The sequence below is a fragment of the Coturnix japonica genome, chromosome 1, assembly GCF_001577835.2.
Source record: "Coturnix japonica isolate 7356 chromosome 1, Coturnix japonica 2.1, whole genome shotgun sequence".
In the NCBI taxonomy this organism is placed as follows: domain Eukaryota; kingdom Metazoa; phylum Chordata; class Aves; order Galliformes; family Phasianidae; genus Coturnix; species Coturnix japonica.
The window spans coordinates 164,630,527-164,651,309 of record NC_029516.1 but is presented as its reverse complement, the minus strand read 5'-3'; the positions used below and the strand labels follow the sequence as shown (position 1 = coordinate 164,651,309).

General features: G+C 38.1%; 1 protein-coding gene across 6 annotated transcripts in view; it reads left to right on the top strand.

Moving 5' to 3' along the window:
* Nucleotides 1-3,277: 3,277 nt before the first annotated feature.
* Nucleotides 3,278-20,783, top strand: part of CNTN5 (contactin 5) — a 544,426-nt gene continuing 526,920 nt past the window's right edge. The window contains exons 1-2 of one of the 6 annotated variants that reach the window (XM_032442190.1): nucleotides 3,278-3,344; nucleotides 3,485-3,577. The gene's annotated coding sequence lies outside the window, so the exon portion shown is untranslated. The other 5 variants (XR_004305984.1, XM_032442192.1, XM_015852279.2 and 2 more) reach the window with 5 other exon arrangements.

The window sequence follows — 20,783 nt, the reverse complement described above, 5'->3', positions numbered from 1 at the left end:
TTAAGAGGGAAGATTTAGATTAGATGTCAGGAAAAAATCTTTACTCAGAGGGCATCAAGGCCCTTGCACAGCTGCCCAGAGAGCTGTGGTGCCCCATCCCTGGAGGTGCTCAAGGCCAATTTGGATGGGCCCTGGGCAGCCTGAGCTGGTGGCAACCAGTCCATGGCATGGGGTTGGGATTTGGGCCACTCTGAGATCTAAAACCATTCTATAATTCCATTAACAATATAGCAATTGGTAGTAAAACTACAGAGTTATGTACTAGAGCAGTGACAATAAATGCTTGAACAACAACAACAACAAGAAATAATAATAATAATAATAATAATAATAATAATAATAATAATAATAATAATAATAATAATACTGTTCTAAATTACCTGGGAAAACAAAACAAAACAAAACAAAACAACAACAACAACAACATACAACTTCTTGTTATAAATGGGAAGGGGAAGAGAGAGAATAGCTGATATGCCATTCTAAAACTGCACATCCATTGCTGCTGCAGACACAGACATGAAGGCAAAACTTGTGCAACCAATTATTTTCTTCCAAATCTACTCCCTATCTTTTCCTTATGTTCTGCATTTGTTTAAGGAAGAACAGTGAAATACACGAATAATAATGGTATTACTGAGACAGTTATCCATGTGGCAAAGAGAAAGAATAGATTATACTCAGCTTAACAGAAGAAGAAAGACTCAATGAAAAGGAAGGATGTATAAAACAAAGCAGAGAAGAATGCAGAAACAACTCAGGCCTCACAGATGTGCTGCATCTGTTTGCCCACTGGGGACACTGAGATAGAGAGATTAAGGCATTCATATGGAGATAGATAGACAACTGGATCAGATAAGTGAACTGCCACTAAATTGACTTAAAGTCTATAATAATAATAATACTGAGAGAAAGGGGTGAAAGTTACTTGCTGTCAGTGCATGAAACATTGAACATATATGCCAAAGTACAACTCATGATCTTATGTGATGGAGTGAGAACGGAACTGACCTTGCAAAGGATGCACACAATCAACTGAAATTTTAACAGGTTATCTTAGAAGCTGTGTGCTCCTTCACTTCCAAAGAATAGTGGCACTTACAAATATATTATCCATTCATCATTATATTAAAGGAAGATGTAAAAACATGTCCTTGTAGAAATATTGCTGATGGGTTATTAAAAAGAAGGAAGTAAATGTAAAATGTTACCATTCAAAACAAATATGTTTCTTGACAAGAGCGGAAGATAGAAGTGAGTTAAAAGCAAAAAGGATGTAGCCCAACAAAGATAGTAAGTGTTCCTTATGGCAGTTAAAAACAACCCTTGTCTGTACATTTTACAAGGTAAAGGCCATAAAATTTCTTTGTGACTTAAGATATATATATATATTTATACATTTATATATTTATACATGTAAATTTCATCAGTACCTGAAAAAAAAACCAACAAAAAAAACCCAGTAAGAACTAATGAAATTCACCTCTTTGCATGTAATTCTTGACTGTTGTCATAAATGACTACTGTATGTAAAATAAAATACATTTATTAACAAAAATGCTTCTGGCTTTAATGTTCACTTTGGAAATATTGAGAAATGGAGCTTCATAAGTTATTCATACTATCAGAATTAATGCAGCGACTATTCCTGGCTTCTGATTAAATGCTGTCTTGTAGCCTAGTAACACTGGAAATAATGACCGGATGATAATGTTCTGAAAATTGAGTCGATGAAGAGAAGCTTTGACATGTCAACTTGCAACATTACTTTCTCAGCAGCAGTATGCAGAGAGAGCCATGCAGAGATGTGGGGGACAATTTTCTTCTGGGTTTGTATGGGACAGTGTACTGAGCTCGTTCTCAGTGATATTATTAGTGGACAGAACTCATTCAACATGACTTGGATTTGTAAAGCCTCTGTCAGATTTCCAGTATAGCACACAAGACCACAAAAGGATATAAAACTTCATCACTCTGCTGATAAGTTATCTTTCTAGAGGTGTCAATATGAAAGACAAGAACAAGACATCGGGAAAAAAACACGTGGGTGTTGCCAAGATATAAGGCTGGAAATGAGTAAGAACCCCGAAAAAAACCAAAACCGAACAATTCTTCTTTCCTATTCATCTAAAACAAATATTGATTTCTTAAAAATAAAACATTCGTGATAAACAGAGAAATCAGTGGAGAAAAACATACATACATATATATCTGCACATCACATGAGTTTAGAATGTATTAATCACTGAGCTGGAGACACTGAAGCAGGGAAAAATCTCGGGGAATGGGAACTAGAAAACAGTTACTCAGGTAATGCAGAAGTTAAAAGAAAAAAGAACCTAATTACTTGTGTAAGATGGAAGGGGGAAAAAAAAAAAGGCAAGGGGAAAAATAAAAAAAGTATAGAAGGGCAGAGGAGCGTTAAATGTTAAAGTAGAAAGTTGCCGTTGCCACAGAAGGAAAAATACATAAATAAATAAAAATAAAAGAAAGAATCGAATTAAAATCAGCCCAGATTCTGAGGGCAGCCATCAGAGAGAGGCGCGGGAGGGGAGCGCGCAATGCATGCACAGATGTGCACCGAAGCGGCCGAGGAACGCGGGGGAGAACTCGCAGAAGCACAGTCGGTCCGGGGCTCTGCGCAGCAGCGGGGCGCGGCTCCGCGGTTCGCGCAGTTTCCGCGCAGTGTAGGAGGAGCGCAGCAGCGCGGAGCGGGGGCGCTGGGTCGCAACGGTGTGCAATGGGAAGCGGATGAATGGAGAGAAATGGGGAGGGGAATGCAGAGGGTTCTGTCTGCTCCGGGGTTGTTCCAGTCGCAGCTGCCGCGGTATGAAGAGAAGGACTGTGCGGTGTGCGGTGAAAGCAACCGGAGCAGGGTGCTGGTGGAAGGAGAGAGATAACTGCTGGAGGAGAATAAAACGCGTTTAGGCGGAAAAAAAAAAAAAAAGAAAAAGAAAAAATATAAGAAAAGGAAATAAAAATTCTATCTTCAAGGCGGTGATGAGGGATAAAATGGTTACTGGGGAAATCGGGTGGCTTGGGAAGGGAAGCAGACAGGGAAGAGCACTCGCCAAGTCGCCCCTTTACTGTGATGCGGTGGGTATCCGCATGAGCTTAGGGGTAGGGGCGCGGCGTGAGCTGCTGCACACACACACACAGAAACACACAGAGACACACAGAGACACACACACGCGCGTGCGAGCACCGCCGGGGGCGGGCAGAGCCCCCCGCCCCCCGGGCTCAGCCGGGGGAGGTGCCTCGGGCCCCCCCACCCCGGCGGGGAGGGGGCACGGCGGGGCCGGGAGGTGCTCGCGGGAGCCCGAGGCGCGGATGTCTTCACCTGGGTCTGTGCAGCAGTGAGCGCAGAGAGAAGAGGCGGTTGGGTCGGGAGTGCTACATCTGGATGGTTTAAAAAAAAAAAAAAAAAAAAAAAAAAGCAGAAACAACAAAACCAACCAACTCTGCAATCCTCTGCTCCCCACAGGCTGAACAGTATAAGGGACTGCTCTATTTGAGGCTGTCGGGAGGATGGGAAAGACAGACTGAGAGTCAGGGAGAGAGACGGCGCACCGCCGCGGTAAGTGTCGTCGCCGTTCCCCAACTGGCACTGATTTCCCTGTTTACACTTCGGAGTGTGGGAAGATAATTTGTTGTAATATTCATCGCGGCATCTCCGGGAGCAGTGAAGCCAGCGATGGTGAGAGATCTCGCTTCTGGGCTCCTACTGCAGGTTGATGTGGTTTGTTTTTTGTTTAGATTCGTGCCTTGAAATTGCTGTCATAATTGAGCAGAAAAGTTGAGGTAGAAATTGCTGTGATCTGTTACGTGTTTCTGTCATCTAAGTAGCTAGCAAACTACTGCAGTGAGTTGTGAAGGGAGATGTGGGGCTCTGAGAACAAATACATACTCTGGAGAAAGGATGCCTATTTTAATGTGCTAATTTTTTATGTTTAAGAGAACTACCAGTAAATGCTTGAGGGTAAAACAAAATAATGTGCTGTGTCGAGTTTATAGTGATGCACTGAAAGTTGTTTTCTGAAGTTTGGAATGGTACTTGGCTTTGGGATAAACAATTATCTCCTGAATTAGAGAAGTGCAGTGCCAGCACTGCTCTCCTATGCTGACGGGCAGAGGAGATGGAATTACATAAAGATGCACTGATTTCTCTGTTCTGGTGAAGTGAGTAGGACTATCTGGTATGTCTATGAGCTAGCTATGAACTGAGTGTTACTTCTATATCATACAGTATGAAACGGTTTCTAATATTTTTTATCAATATCCATTACTCTATCGGTACTTAGATGTTTAGTGTCATTCCTGTTGAGCACAGAAACTTCATAAAGCATAAGAAATACAGGATAGTGTAAAGTGACTGCCCAGGAGTAAAGTTTTCAATGTCTTGCAGCCTATCAGAAATGTAACATTTTAGTAAAGTTTGTTTCCTTTTATTACCATTACTATTTAAAAGTTAGTATGTTTTTTGGCTGATACATTTTCAATTATGTTTTTAATGGAGGTCCTGAGGTCACAATCTTTCTACAGGATATGCAGCATTTCCATAGTCTCTTGTCAGCTTTGGATCAGACCCTGAAGTTTGAAACTACGGACAAATGACATGGTGACTGTTAGCCAAAAGCTGTAAGGAATTCCTGATAATTAAAACCTGGATGACATTTTCCATTTAATAAAAGTGGAATGAATTATTTTTGAGTTATAGTCAAACTCCTTCAGAAGTACTTTATGGCAATCAGGATTACTCGAAATCAGTTTGTCATGATTAATATTATTACAGCGAATACCAAAAGAATTAGGAATAATTGGGCCATTACTTTAAAGCGCTATCAAAATATCTATCAGAATTTGCAAATATATCCTTTTCATAAACTGCCTTTAATTAGCACTGCATTTATCAGCAGTTTCGAGTACAAAGTAAACACCTTTCAGTATCTGTCCTGCGTTAGGAAGAAGCATTTTCTAGTGTGAGGTATACTAAAAGGGAGATAGAAAACTGAGACATGAACTCTGGTAATTAAAGAATATTTCATGTGCAGTGGCCCTCTGTGGCAATATACCTCTAGCTGTGTGAGTGATTAAGAGATGTGGTTAAGCATATATATATATATGACAGCAAGTATATATATATATATATATATATATATATAAATAAAGAGAATGAAGTGTGAGGCATTCCGGAAGGTGATAACAGCTAAATAGTTTAAGAAGTGTGCTATTCAACATGTAGTTTTTCTCTCTTGTATACTTACAGAGGAAAAGCCAATGCAAAAAGTAAGAACTAGCAGTGTGTGTGACACAGAAGTGTGATGGTGGCTGCAGATGGTCTAGAAACTGAGACCTCCAGATTTGTGGGTTTATTGCTAGATCTGACGCTGAAGGTCTTATTTTTAAATCTAGGCTAAAATGTTTCATTTTATAATGAGAATATAACAAGAATGAAAATAGAAAATACATTAAAAAAAATTACAACTGTCTAAATTATGACTGAACACTTGGAAGGAAACAGCTCTGAAAGCAGTTCTTGAGGTAAAATAACCTGGCAGCTAAGCTAAAGAAGATGATTAAATCTCCACTGTTAGGAAATACTAAAGGACAACTTAAAGAAATGCAAAACTTACAGGTCTGCTAGTGCTGGTTCAGTACAGGAAGGTCATGACTGGCAAATTTGCTGGAGTCTCCTGAGTAAGTTGCTGACATGGTAAGCTACTGGGGAATTGTGATATGATTTATGGGGGTTTCAGAAAATGTCTAGTTCTGTGCTCCACAAAATATTGATTTAGAAAGTAAATTTTTCGAAGGAGTGCTGGAGTGAATTTCAGCCTGACTTAAAGATAGGGACCAGAGGGTGTCAGTAAAGGTAAGGAGCTCTGGGTGAAAGGAGGAGGTTAAAAGTGTGATAGTTAAGTGACAGTCCGAGATTCATTTTTCTTTCTTGCTTGTTGTAAAGCTGACATGTTCAATAGGAATAAATCTGATTTGCTACTGGCATAGAAAAATCTGCTCTACTGAAAAGATTCAGCACACAGAAAGTTTTCTGACTACGTTGATTATAGGGATGTTTATTTTAAGTAATAAATGCAAGTCTTTACTAAATGCATCATAGGAAACCATATGTTAAGAGTGTACATACCAAAGGGCTGGCATTGAGCCAACTGCAGTGATTGATTCAGTGACATTGCAAAAATTGTTGTGGGTTTGTTTGCTTGTTTGTTGTCTGAACAGTTTAGTATTTCTGCATGAAACCTGCAACACAGATATTTCGGTTCCTCTGAACTGACCACACCATTCGCCCCTCTTGATCTCCTCCCTTCATGTGCTCCCACCATCAGTTTGTGCTTTGCACTTTCTCACAGCGTATAGACCACCTCCATCATTTGAACAATTTCTTATACTCTAAAGCACTGAACTGTAATCTGCTACAGTCTGTACTGCAGTTTTAAACCCTGAGAATCAGCATCAAATAGGCTTTTGCTCGTTAGTGTAATATTGGCAGCTGTTTCATAAAGTTTTCGTCCTCCTTCTGGATGTAGCTTTTCAGATGCTTTTTTTCTCAGTCTGTTACACCCCTCATTATCAACTTCTTAGCACTTTGCAAGGGGAAAATGCTCTGCCTGGAAGTGATGGAGTTCCTGCTGAGTTTTATCTTTTGACAATCTTGATCAATAACGCTCCATTAGAGGCCAGTGCCTTAAAAAAGAATAATTGTGAATTTGTTAAAACTTTGTAAGATAAATAAGATTTCAAAGCCTCTTAATGTGTGTATGTATGTATATCTCTGTATGCACTTAAACACCCACATATAGTGTATATTGGAGTAGCGGCTGTGTCTTTGCAAGCAAAAATAGAAATGGCAATAACGTTTTTTTTTTTGTTAGTAGAAGGAAATGTAATCTGTTAGATTTTTTTAATGAATTTCTTGGCTTATGTGCGTGAATCATACAAAAATGGGATCTTTGCTTATACTCTGGTCTCTAAAGGGAAATTCAGAGTGATTTTCTGCTGTACTTTGTAAAAGCTATAAATCAAGTTTTAGGTGGATGTAAGTGGATGTAAAACAAGTGAATATGATGTTAGATTCTGTATGCTGTGAATATAATAAAGCATTAGTATTACCATCCACGTTACAGTTGATGCTTTTCAGTCATCTATTCAGACTGACTCCAGAGCTTACAGAGCCATGAGATTGTATCAAAATGACAGGGTTACTTATGCTTTCATGTAGTCATTACCAGCACCACAGTTCACATCTTCACATGTTCTTTAGGACTAAGCTTACATGTCAGTCTCTGGAAAAAAAATGGTTATTTTTTCAGTTCCCATATCTGGAAATAGAAAATGCATCAAGCTCTTTCCATCCATCAAAAATGTCTTCTGGGACTTTCCTTTTTCAGGATACTCTTGAAGGCTTTACTGTAAATGGTGTTAAACTGTGGTGGTATCTTTGGAGAACCTTCTGCTGCTAGAACTAAAAGCAGACAGATATTGAAGATATTTTGCTGCAATTGCTGAGATGGGTAAAGTGTGAGAATTTTCCATTTAACATATGAAAGATGGGCTTCAGTCCCCTTATGAGTGAGAAATGTTATATACTTAATAGCCAGAAGTTTAAGATTTACTGTATAGCTGACAGGACTCCTTGCCTACAAATCATTTTGGTGGAGACTAAATGTACAGCTTTGTAATTGATGTAGACAGAGTATCGGCTCAGCCTTGCAATTATCTTCCCTTGCCAAATTACAACAATTTACAAGAATTCACGAACCTCATTTTATTTCTTTTGGTTTTAGAGTCTCCATTAAGTACTTGAGGGACAAGAATTACTCTGTGGATGTAACGATCCTGATTACTAGCAACTTACTACACCAGTGCATCCAACCAAGATAGGCTGAGTGAATGAAATAAGAATGAACTTTATGTTCAAAGTGTCAGAAGTATCTGGTCTAATGGCAAAACTTCCTCATAATATAATTTTGAGAAGATATTCAAATACTATGTAAGAAGTTATAATTCTTGCTTAGCCATAATTGAATATATTCAGAAAATGTGTGTTACAGTAATTTTCCCTCAAATTAAGCTTTCAACGTTTACCAGAAACTTAAAGAACAAAATCACTTGAAAATAAGTCAACAAAATGGAAGTATGTATTTTGCTGCTTCTTCCGAGATGGCTGTCAGAGAGAACATCTTCCAATCATGAAGTATTTCAGTTGTTCAAAAAAATTATTCTGAACATCTTGGAAAGCTTTTGTCTAATTCAGTGCCGATGGGCTGACAGAATTAATCAGATTTGCTATATTCCCATTATTGTGATATAATCAGGATTATCCTTTCACCTTTACTTTTTGTCATTTAGTCTTGTGGTGGCTTTGGGTGGGGGCAGAGGGACAGTTTCTGCAATAGTTGGAAGAGAAAACAATGAAAATTTCATAAGCCATCCCATTCCTGAATAGGAACTTCATGCATGCAAAAAATGTGGTTGCTTTCCAAAAAATCACTGGAACTTCAGAACAAAAAGAAACCCTACAACTGAGCAGAATTTAAATCTATTTTTTGTTTGTTTCTATGCTTACTAATTTCTTATGCACAAGTATTCACTGCTTGGAACATTATACAGCCCCATTTTTATCCAAACTATCAAGGTTTGTCTCTAGGGCTGCAAATATATAGTTTGAAAGCTGAGGGAAGTTCAAAAATAGTTCTCTACCTACTATTTAAATTACCTTGATGTACAGTTCACTGACTGCATATATAAATTGTAGGCAGAACCTGGAGGTTCTTGTATTTACAAAATGCATATTAATTTCCAAAAATGCAGATGTCAGTTTAAAATGCAGATGACCCAACTGTCTAATTCACATCAGAAGTCCATTCTAAAAAGTCTTTATATTACAATTCTGCTTGCAATAGAAAAATTGTTTTTTATTGGCAATGTTCTTTGACTCCATTATAAAACTTATCGTTATTATCCTCATCAAAGCAAACAGATGCTATAATCATAGATCAATATTGCATTCTAAATGGCAATATTGCATTGCCATTTTACAAAATGGCCCCTGAATGAAAGAATGTATGGCTCAGCTCAGGAGCTCTTTGCCTTTTCCTCTTTATGACCTTTGAAAAGCTGGCATCTAAGGGAAGACATCTATGTCACACAGCCATTCACCCATGGTCTTTTACTGATTTCTTGAAGATCATCTCCCACATCAGAATAAAACAAAGCAACAACAGAAATTAAACAAGAGTGATAAAACAAACAAACAAAAAACAAACAAACAAGAAAACACGTGATCTGCAATCTACACTACAATCACATACACCTGCTACAAAATCTCCAGCAAATTTTTCTGGGTTTGTTGTACTGACAGTCCACACCTGGACTTATGCTTAAAGTGCATGCTTTTTAGACTTCTTCTCTAAATCTATTAATTCTTCAGCTATCCAAAATCTCATGTGAAACGAGCCTTATTGAAAACAAATGTATGGACTTTTTAGATTCAGTTTGAAGGTAAGGTCTCCTTATTAAAATGTTGCATTTGTTTTGGTCAATCAAAAAAAAATAATGATTTAGAGAAGCCAAATATTCTACTTATTCCTGTGCGGTGGCTTTTAATTATTTACTTATTGTTCACAAATACACGTCTTAGGTGAAACATTTGGTTGATTTTTCAGTCTCATGCTTTACTAGACGTTCATGATGTTCTACTCCACTGTAACTTATGCAGTGTCATGCTTTATTCCTTACATAAAGCTCAGCTCAGGGAATCTGGGAATAAAGCCTTAACTTCTCTGATGTCCTAACATCTCTTTGATGCTTCTGTGCACAGATTCTCAGCTCAAACTGTTCTGTAGTAATTCCTCTCTCTGGACTTCGAAAGATAGGTGTTCGACGCTGAAGCATCTTCATGCTGAGAAAGTGACTGTTACATGGTTCTGAGACGAGTCATAATTGAAAACTCAGAACAGATCAGATAATGAGGCAGGATAATTTATTAAGAGGATCGTAGGCACACGAAGAGATAATTTAGAAAACATGATATATAGCTTAAACATCTACAGCCTTGTTTCCCCTCTTGCGTATCACAACTGACTGATTGCTAACATCCAAGTATTTATTTGCCTTATCAATCACTTTGTGCCTGAGTCATTCTCTGATGGGCATAATCCTCTGTTTGTGACTTCTCAAGACATCTCTGAAGGAAATTTGAATGTCATCAGCAACAAATTGAGACATTCTTGAAGACATCAGGTAGGAGGTGGGTGTTTGCACAAGGTGCATATTAATCAACAACATGATATACAGCATCGAGGTAGAATCATTTAGTTGAACCTGGATTATGCTGTAGCATATTTTGTGAAAAGCAGAAGCAAGACAGTTAGACTGATTAATCAAGCCCTGCAAAAACTGGAATGCTTTTCTGGAAAATTAGCAGGAAACGTTAAGCAAGTTGGGATTCAGCACACAGGGATATTGAAGGTTATACCCTTTGAAAGATCATTTCCCTCCAGAAGTTAGCTGTCCAAAATTTCTGTTATCTCTGCAAGTTTTCATTAAATATACTTAAAAAATACTTCCAAGTTTCTTCTATGAAAATCTTTGCAAAGTAGTCTTTTAGAAACAGTGTAACTTCATTAATAAATGAATACAAATAAATTTGCAGATTTCTTTCAAAGCTTCCAAAAAATGTAAAATATCAAATGTGTTTATATTTAATATTTATATTTAATATATGAGCAGACTATGTTTTATGCAAGATGTGTTCAGTTTAACATGTAATAGATATTGAAAATATTGTTTGTTTCCACAGCTGTGCTTGTTTCATGTGTCATCTAAGATTTTAGGAATGACATAATTCTATTTTTGTGGGGGGACTAGTTTAACAGATGTGGGTTAGGAGAAAAGAAGTGATGGGCATACTTGCTTTTTGCAACTCACAGTAGTGCAACTAAGCAGCTTAGTGGATCCCAAGCATTTCTCTAAAAACTACCTGTAGGTGGTATAATAAGATCTAGAATATTTTCTCAGTAGAAGAAACAGTGTAAACAGTTAGATGTGAGGCAGCGATGCTGGGCTTTTAGTTATTACCCATGTTTTTATTAGAGTATTCTGATGAGAAACAAAGCAAAACAAAATAAAAACGGTTACCTTTCACTGAGCCTAATTTTGTCTTTTGAAGTGCATAAGAAAAAAAATCCATCCACTAATTCTGAAAAGAAGAAAATCGCACAAGTTCAGCTTCCAGAATCAAGCACACTGCACATAGAGCTGTCGTAGCTCTTTAGACCATACAACAGATTTGAAGACACTTCACTTTTTTTTTTTAAGGAAATATTCTGGTAGTTCAGTCAATAGAAACTTTGTCAGAGTGTGGACAGAAGGTCCTGCCACATTAGATTCTTATTGCTTTAAATTAATTACTCTTTTCAATTTATTAGTTATTTCTAAAAAATATATGATTGGATTTTACAACTTCATTTATTTCCACACCCAGTGCAATCTATTTTGTTGTCATTTTCTTTTAATTTCTTCAGCACCTGAGATTTTCCCCCATGTTGGGGGGGCGTTTACTTAATTTTTATGCTTGATTTGCCTTTTCTGTAACTTGAACTTGATTGCAGTGTCAGACAAAGAAGATCAGGGAAGTACTGAAAGCACAACCTTTCATCACTCTCATTGCCATGTATGAAAGCAACAAATAAATGTATTTTGTTAATACCATGAAGTCAGAGTCCTTGTGTCTTGAGGTACATTAAAGAGACTCTCCAGAACTCCAAGGACTGTCAAATTAGGTGATGCAGAGGGAAAAGAAAGAAAAAAGAAATAAGAAAAAAAGCACTTTCACATAAAATTTGCACTACATTTAACAAGCCTGAGAGAAAAACACTTATCCGAAGCTGAAAGCACAGGTCACTGCAGTTTGAGAGCTAGGTTTTCCACTCAGAGTCTGTAAACACAGGCTGTGTAGTTCAGCAACAATGGGGACCTTGTAGTTATATGTCCCCCTTTCTGTACTCAGTAGTGAGTGGGGAGAAGGGGAAAATCCACATAAATTGTTCCTCATCTGTCACATACACATACCTGCAAATAGACAGTGTTGGGGATAAGGAGAGTTGCACAGAGTACGCAGAGAACAGATCGAGGTTATCAAGTTCTTTGGGTACGCTGGGTAGAAGGTATCACCTGAACATTACTGGGAATCAGAGCTGTACCTACCGCTCCTAAAAATACCACAGTGAACCTTGTAATATGTTTTGGGTATAAAATATACCTTTCATAGGTTTATTTTTTCTCAGTTAGAGCTTGTATGTGAAGACTGTGTCCTTATACACAGAAAGCGAGAAGTTCAATCCCATTTGAAAAATGCCAAAGACTTTTTTCCTTCCCTGTCAGTGCACATCTCCAGTGCTGCTTTGAGTTCTCTTTCCTCATTTCTGTGGAGATGGCATGTTCTCACATACTACCTCATTGTGAATGTGATCCGGCTTTTGTAGCTAAACCTTACCCAGAAGGACTTAAAACCATCCTGAACCAAATTCCCTACTGGCAGAAGCGAGTACAGTGCTGCTAATTCTGAAGTCTTCCTGCTCATTTTATGATGATTCCCTCTGACCTTGAATTTACCTGAGGCCCTCAACCCTATCCACCCTATGAATTATATTTTCACCAGTGACAGCAACTGAGAAATTCTAGGCTGAACTTTAATTCTGCTACTAAATGGATTCTGGCTATGCTAGCAACCAGCAGCATAACTGCACAGAAATTACCCATTTTTTTGTCCTATAAGTGTCCATCTGCAGCGATGATGATTGTCTGCCTAAATATTTTATTCTTCTGTGAATGTGCAAAAATGTGGATTTTTTCCCCTGCTGGCGCTGCTGACAAGCAGAACTTTTTCATATGGCCTTATAATTAGGCTCCAGAGTCCTGTGGAGACACACAGCAGAGTGGTAAGCTTTATATTCTACAGAACTCTAAAGCTACAATTCAGAGACATGCAGACTTGCATCTATCCCACCTCTTTGCCTTGCTTCTTCTCCCTTTGGATCTATCCCCCTGTGTCTAATAAAAAAAGAAGAATTTTGAGTAGTTTTCCTAAACTGCAAATCAGCACTCACTGACATGTGGAACTTATGATGGAATTCAGCAAGAGTTTCAGGTTCAAGTGGAAAATCCCAGTGCAGAAAGCTTGCGTTGTTTCAGGTTATGCAATGAAAATGTTGAATTCTGTACCAGAAACATATAATTGTTGGGGGAGTTGTTTGCCTTTGTTTTGTTTTGCTTATTTATTTGGTTAGTTGGTCTGTTTGGCACCATTCTTTTCAACACTCATGAAGTTTTGTTCTGATTTCTTTCACTGTACAACTGTACAGCATTGCTGATGGCACAACCAAGTACTGAGTATGTGTTGCTCTTGGAGGAGTATTTGCAAAAAAAAACAAAAAAACAAAACAAAAAAAATGTTGTGGACCTTCAACTGATTTGGTTTTGTAGTACATTAGAGATGTGAGTCTTTGCCATTTGACTCCATGGATAGTTTTCGCAGTCTCAAGCAGAACTAGAATCTCAAACTGAAAGAGACATTTAGGCTGGATATAAGAAAGAATTTTCTTACAGTAAGGATGATGAAGCATCTGGTGATTTCCCAGAGGGGTGATGGATGCCCCATCCCAGGAGACACTCAAGGTCAGACTGGATGGGGCTCTGAGCACCTGATACAGCTGTAGGTGTCCCTATTCATTTCTGGGGAATTGTATTAGGTGGCCTTTAAGGGTCCCTTCAAACTCAGAGCATTCTATCATCCTAAATCAGTAGCACTAAACATGCTTCAGAGCTAGAATCTTAATTTTCATAGCTAATAAGCTTCTATCCCAAGAATTTTGCACACTGAAACTAACATAATTTGTTTAGCTTTGCTTTGGCCCATTCTGGGGGAAAAGGTTTTCTTCTTATCATATGGCTAATGAAAGTTACTGCTTATTCTTCAGCACTATTACCAGCAGAGAAGAGCATTTCCTGTCTTTAGCATCTTTTTTAGAGGTTTAATTAATAATGCAGACAGTTGAGTCTGCCTGCTTTGACTAAAATAATTAGCAGAGAGTAAACAAACACTTTATGTCCCACTTTATGAATGGTGTGGTGCCACTTTAAATATTTAATGTTTGGATTCTAGTGACCAATCAATTCCTGCCGGGTGCCAGGTTACAGCTACCATCTGGATAAGAAAGCTGAGATGTGAACTCCCCAAACTGCATCCAACCAGCAGCGGCTGTGGGAGGTGAACTCAGAAGAAGGTCTCAGAGGAGTTAAAAAATGAGGGCATGAAAATGCAGGAGCTATGAAAAAAGAAATGGTAAAAACAAACAAACAAATAACAATAGCAAACAGACTGGAGAGGGAGCAAATAGAAAAAAAAAAGTTCAGTGGAGCGCAGTGGTTAACTTCAGTTAAATCTCCAGATCAGTGCCTGTAGGAGATAAAAATCTTAGGCCCGTTTAAATTGCAGGTGAGAACTTCTCATTCTCTGTATATTCAGAGAAAGAACAGAGAAAAGATGCATCTCTTGGACAAATCTGCTGACATTTTATCATAAGTGTTGATGCAGAGGTGAGAAAGCACAGAGTCAGCCCACAAAAAGGACAAAGCCCCTTTGCTGAGTATGGTGATAACAAATGTGACTTGAATAAACTTGCACTCACGTATGTGTGCAATTTTGTACACGGGCTTAAGTTGCACCTCCACATAAACAGCCTTGAATGCTGTAAAGTTAATCTTAGGTGAAGTTCTAGACAAGCTGTTAAAGAAGGGAAAAATACTGATTGCACTTAATGATACAGTGTAGGACGTTAAGAATTACAGCTATCATGCATTTTTATCTTAAACATTCAATAAATGTACTCGTTAACATCAAAAAATCTCTTTTACATTTCTGTTTTGTATCTTACAGTCAATTCAATCAAGATGTTTTTGTTGTTGTTGTTTTCTTTTTCTTTTATTTTGTTTAGATCACAAAAACATTCAAGAACTGAAAACTACTTAAAAATAATTTTAAACAAGTTGTTTATTACAATCTAATGTGGTTCACTAGCAACAGCATGAAAAAAACATTTATTTATTTATTTATTTATTTATCCGGAGACTAGATGGTGATTAAACAAATCTGATGAAAAATGCAGCACTCTTTAGAAATATGTCCAGAGTGTTCACCCACTATGTCCATCTCTGAATCAGCTGTAATCCTTCAGCCCACAGTGAAGCTTGTGAGATGTAGCTTAGGGCAGATTTTCTCCGTAATTCCTTTATTATTTATGATAACACCAAGTAGATAGCCTGGCTTGATTTTTAAATTTCACTCTGACTTTGGAGGGTTGAAAGAAACCCCACAACAAACCTGTAAGCATGTTGCTCTTTATGCATAAAACACTGCAAGGATTATTATGGAGTGCTGCTGTGCCATTTCTATGTACTTGTGTTCAAAGATTTATAGAACCATAGAATTGTTTGAGTTGGAAAGAACACGACACTTAAAGGCCATCTGGTCCAAATCCCTTGCAATGAACAGGGACACCTACAGATCCATCAGGTGCTCAGAGCTCATCCAGCTGACCATGAGTGTCTCCAGGGATGGGGCATCCAGCATTTCTCTATGCAATCTGTGCCAGTGCCTCACTACCCTCATCGTAGAAAACTTCCTCCTTATATCCAGTCTCTTTTAGTTTGAAATCATTTCCCCTTATAGAAGAAGAAATAGTTTTCCAGAGAAAGATTAAACTTCAGCTACAATTTTCTGTTCATCCTGCTGCTTCCAGTGTTTTAAAGGTTGTGCAACAAGTCATTTGCTGTTTGAGTTTTCTGGAAGTTATTTCTTGATTGACAGGAGACTTTTTCTGAGCAGGGATATAGACTCCATTTCCTCTTTGTGCTGGAGTGGGAAACTTCTCATCTGTCAGCAGGATACACCAGTGATAGCTCAGAAATGTAGAGTTATAGAAACATAAAATGGCTTAGGTTGAAAGTGACCTTAAAGATCATCAAGCTCTTCAACCCCCCTGCCATGGAGAGGGTAACGGTGTTAGATGCATAACTGCCTTGCTTTTCTGTTTTTTCCTCTCTCTTCAAATGTCTCTTTCTCAAATGCCACAATTTGGGGGTGGGGGGAGGAAGAAAAATAAAGAAAGGTTATGGGGGGGTCTACAGTATCTTTCATTGGAAATGGTTTGATTTTTTAATTTATAGCAGTGCTTACTGGCAGCATTTTGTTGTTTATTTGTTCATGAAGATACAAGGATTTATGTGAAATAAGTGTTTTTTTCAAGTGATTTGTTTGGATTTCCTCGGCAGATTAAAAACATTCCCTATGTGTACTGAAAATCAAATTCTGTTCCCCACTGGAATTATATTAGTGATTGTCACAAAGCTAAAAAAATCTGTTTTTAATCCAGTTCATCTATTAACTATCATTAGTTCTGGACAACCAGGGATCTCATTGTCACAGTACGTTTATTCTCCCATTTGCTAAAACTGATGCAAACATAAGGGAAGGGGTCAGTTACTTATTTGTCTGCTCTTCCATGACATTTTCTGTGATATGGAAACCCCCTAAAATTGGCAGCAAAAAGCACTTTCAACAGATCATTTAGTTGCCAAGGTAATAAAAACCATGAGCTTACAGAACAAGCAGATTATTTGTATGACGTTTCATGTTCATGGCTGACTAAGGAAAAAAAACAACAAAAGAAAACTAAAACAAAACAGTAACAGCTCTTTGTAACAGCTGAAGTACTTGTCTTTTGGAAGAGCAATTTGCAGTGTTTGGGCAATTTGCAGAGCTTGCACTAGATGAGGTGTGAACCAGAGAGGGAAGAAAATTATCTTTAAGTGCCCAAGTTGGTCAAGTCTGATGCATTTGTATCCCAAACAGTAATTTCAAATGTATGTATGAGTGCACAGGAAAGCTGACATTTTTTTTTTCAGAATGGTGAGTGAAATTCAAAGGGCTGTGAACTGTGACTGTCACCTGTGATTGCTGAGATACATCTTACTATCCTCAGTTTGGAAAGGTGAGCAGTTAGAAGGCAATCAGTCTGCAAACTTAAAAATCTCACTGGTATTTTGCTTGTGTTTGTGTTACTTGTAACCTCTGCTACCAGAGTATAAAAATCTGCCTCGAACTTTTGATTAATATGTTTTTTACTGCACCATTAAGATTTCCTGGTTTACTAGCAGCTTGGAGAAACTCACAAATGTAGCATCATTTCTACTCCCAAATACCAATCAACTAGTTTGTGAAGGCATCCACAAGGACTTACACCCTGAAATATGTTTATGAAAGTTAATGTTCAGGATATATTTCTGGAAAAGCTGAAGTAATGTCACGACTCATATTGCCTTTGTGCTGAAATCTGGGGCAAAAGAACAGATTTTACAAGCCACAAACTGCTGCTTCAGTCACAGATATCATCAAATCATAGAATCATTAATGTTGGAAAGACCATTAACATCCCCAAGTCCAGCCATTAGCATGTGTCTTTGTCTGCTCTAGACCATGCTCCTCAGTGTTACATCTGTCCTTAAACATCTCCAGAGTCAGTGATTCCACATTCTCCCTGGGCAGCTGTGCCAATGCCTCACCACTCTTTCTGGGAAGATTTTTTTCCTAGGGTCCAACTCTCCTTGTGCACCTTAACCTCTCATCCTGGGAAAAGAGGCCAATCCCCACCTGACTGCAACCTGCTTTCAGAGTGTTTTAGATTGTGATAAGATCTGCCCCGAACCTCCTCTTCTCCAACTGAACAACCCCAGTTCTCTCAGGCACTCCCCATGAAGCTTGTGCTCCAGAACCTTCACAGCTCTGTTGTCCTTTTCTGGATGTGCTCCATAAAGATGCCCAAGAGCTCTGCACAGATTCCACATACCATCGAAACCAGTGCACAGCCTGACCTTGATGGGGTTGTGATGGAGTTTGCATTATGGAACTTAAGTTTTGTAAGATGAATTCACTGCACAGTAAATAGTGATAATCTTTGTTAACTTTCATCTACTTCATTTGTCAAGATGATAAATCTGTAGATGTTCAAGATTTTTAAAAGATAATATGGTTTGCTGTTGGTCCTAATGGGATTTTTTTTTTTTTTTCTTTGCTAATAGAGTGGAATTTTGCTGTTCAGTGTCATTTTATTTTATTACTCTCATTTTTTGTGTATCAGTGGTGCATTGCCATTTGGTCAAACACACGCTGTTTTGCTACTGAAGTTGTTCATCAAAGCGATGACATTTCATTTTAGGACACATTTGGAAAGCAGATATAGTTGTTGTGCTTTGACTTGGGAAATACCATATAATGTACGTGAAAGCTGCTCCAACAAAGGAGTGGCAGAAGTTTGACCAAGCTCAAATTCACAGGCACTTCACAGTGAAAATCAGCCACTTTCCCTCGACCTCCTCTCACATGGAAATGAGGCCTGTATAATACAGACAGTGTTAGAGCAAATTAAAGGGAATGCTTTCACACACAGCATGAAGTCAGCCTGAGGAATATACTCATAGTTCATAGATTTGATTTTTAAAAGGGCTGGATAATTTTATGACCAATAATAACATTTTTAGTTACGCATGCTAAGTTAGGTATAATTGGATTTCCCGCTCCACAGCATCACTGCAGGGCCAGGAGGGGATGTATTTACACACATAAGCACCTATTCACACCCATGTACCTATAAGCTACAATGAATTTTGGTAATCTTTATTGGGGATTTTTTTTAATAATTGTGCGTAGGCCAGTGGTTCTGAGTTGTGAAGGCTGAGATCTACATATCAGCAAGAGCCATGCAGCATGACTCTAGTAATTGCAATGAACACAGCATATATGAAAACTGTGGGTACTTTTGTCCATTTTGCAAGTGTCAGCAAGAGTGGATCCAGCTGCAGGAGAATGTGTCAAAACAGCTCTTAATCTTCAAAAATCTTATGGGATTATGAAAAGCCTCACAGTCAGTACCAGAGTGCCAGATGCTGGCCACAGACACAGTCAGTGGAATGAGGTTGCTTGTTTAGTTAAGACATCCTTCACTCACCCACTACAATCATTACAGGAATCAGCAGGGATCAGAGTGGAAAACAAAACCAAACCAAACCAAACCAAAACAAAACAAAACAAAAAACATAACTGGAGATCATAGCTTTTTTAGCTAATTTTTAAGTATTTGGTTTAAGTGAAAATATAAACAAATATTGTAAATTAATTTGAAAACTCAGAACTCAGAGGATTATTAATCCTTGCTATGGGTATGATGAAGTAGCACACTGGGAATCGTTTTATTCTTTTTTCTAGCATGCTTTTTACTACCCGTACTGGAATATGAACCTATGGAAGAATGGAGCAATTAATGAGATCATTAAAGGTATCATGTATCACTATCAGCACTTTCAGCTGCTGGGATAGAGTCTAGAAACCTTTCCAAGCATTTATGCCAGTTACACTGGCTTGGGAGAGAATTAGGCACCAGCAAGAAGCCAATTAAAGGCTGCACATTCAGCATGTAGATGCCTAGAGCATGCCAAAGGCAAGCAGTGATGACAGGGACAAGTCCTACATCCCACAGGGGAAATGCCGAACTGCAAGGCACCAGAAGCTGACCCAGTCATTCGCAATGCATATCACTGAATTACTTCTTGAAAGAGTTATCATTTTAAATTAAATACATAGTACTTGTTGTTAAAATGCAAGAAGATAAGTTTCATGACTGCAGTAACCTTCTGTGGACATCATAGCTGTCTTCCAAGTCTGAATCTTAGGTTCAGTTTCATGATGAGTCAGAGAAGGGATGCAAGCACGTTGATGCACTGACACAGCATGATACACACTCCCTTATCAAGCAGAAAGACATTAGAGGTTTGCTGTTGGGTGCAGTCAGAGCACATGCTAGAGGAAGTTTCATTATGCTAATAATCAAATGGCCAAGAAAGATTCTTCAGTTCTGCTGCCAGGACTACATCTGATAAATAAACAGTAATGAAACTGCCAGCAGAGAATCCAAGTACTCTATCCTGAATGTTCAGTCTCTATGGTCTTGACCTGTTTGATTGCATTTATCTTTAATTTCTGCTACATTCACTTTAGAAGTAACAGTAAAGGATGTGAAAAACTACTAGCCTCTTGCAGATCACTTAGTCCCTTGCCAGACTTCCCATACATTATTTTGAAACATGACAGTAGGTAGCACAGTCATACCTGGAAAACCAAGTTCAGAAGCATCTCCTTTCAGTGACCGTGTTTGTATGCAGTGGGCAGTCTTTTCAGAATTAAATTACAAATACAAAATACATCAGGAAATTCAAATTGGTAAAGTATGCATTGCCTTTAGCAGGGAGTAAAACTCAATGATCTCCAGAGGTTCCTTCCAACCCCTACATTTCTGTGATTCTGTTGTTCTGTGATCTTGCTTTACACTGTTAAGCAGGTATAAATTATGAAGTGGATCACGCAGGTGACATTTAAATAGTCTGAGGAGTTGTAGACAAGAAGGTAGAAGTATAATTATAGAAAAGTAAAAAAGAATTTTACATTGATGAAAAACAACACTGATTGACTTGACACTGAGAATTATTACAATACATGATGAAACTATTAAAAGTATGTTAAATAGAAAAAAGTGGGTCAGTCTATTATCAAGGGAATCCAGAGATAAGAGGAAGAAAAAAAAAGAAAGAAAGAAAGAAAGAAAGAAAGAAAGAAAGAAAGAAAGAAAGAAAGAAAGAAAGAAAGAAAGAAAGAA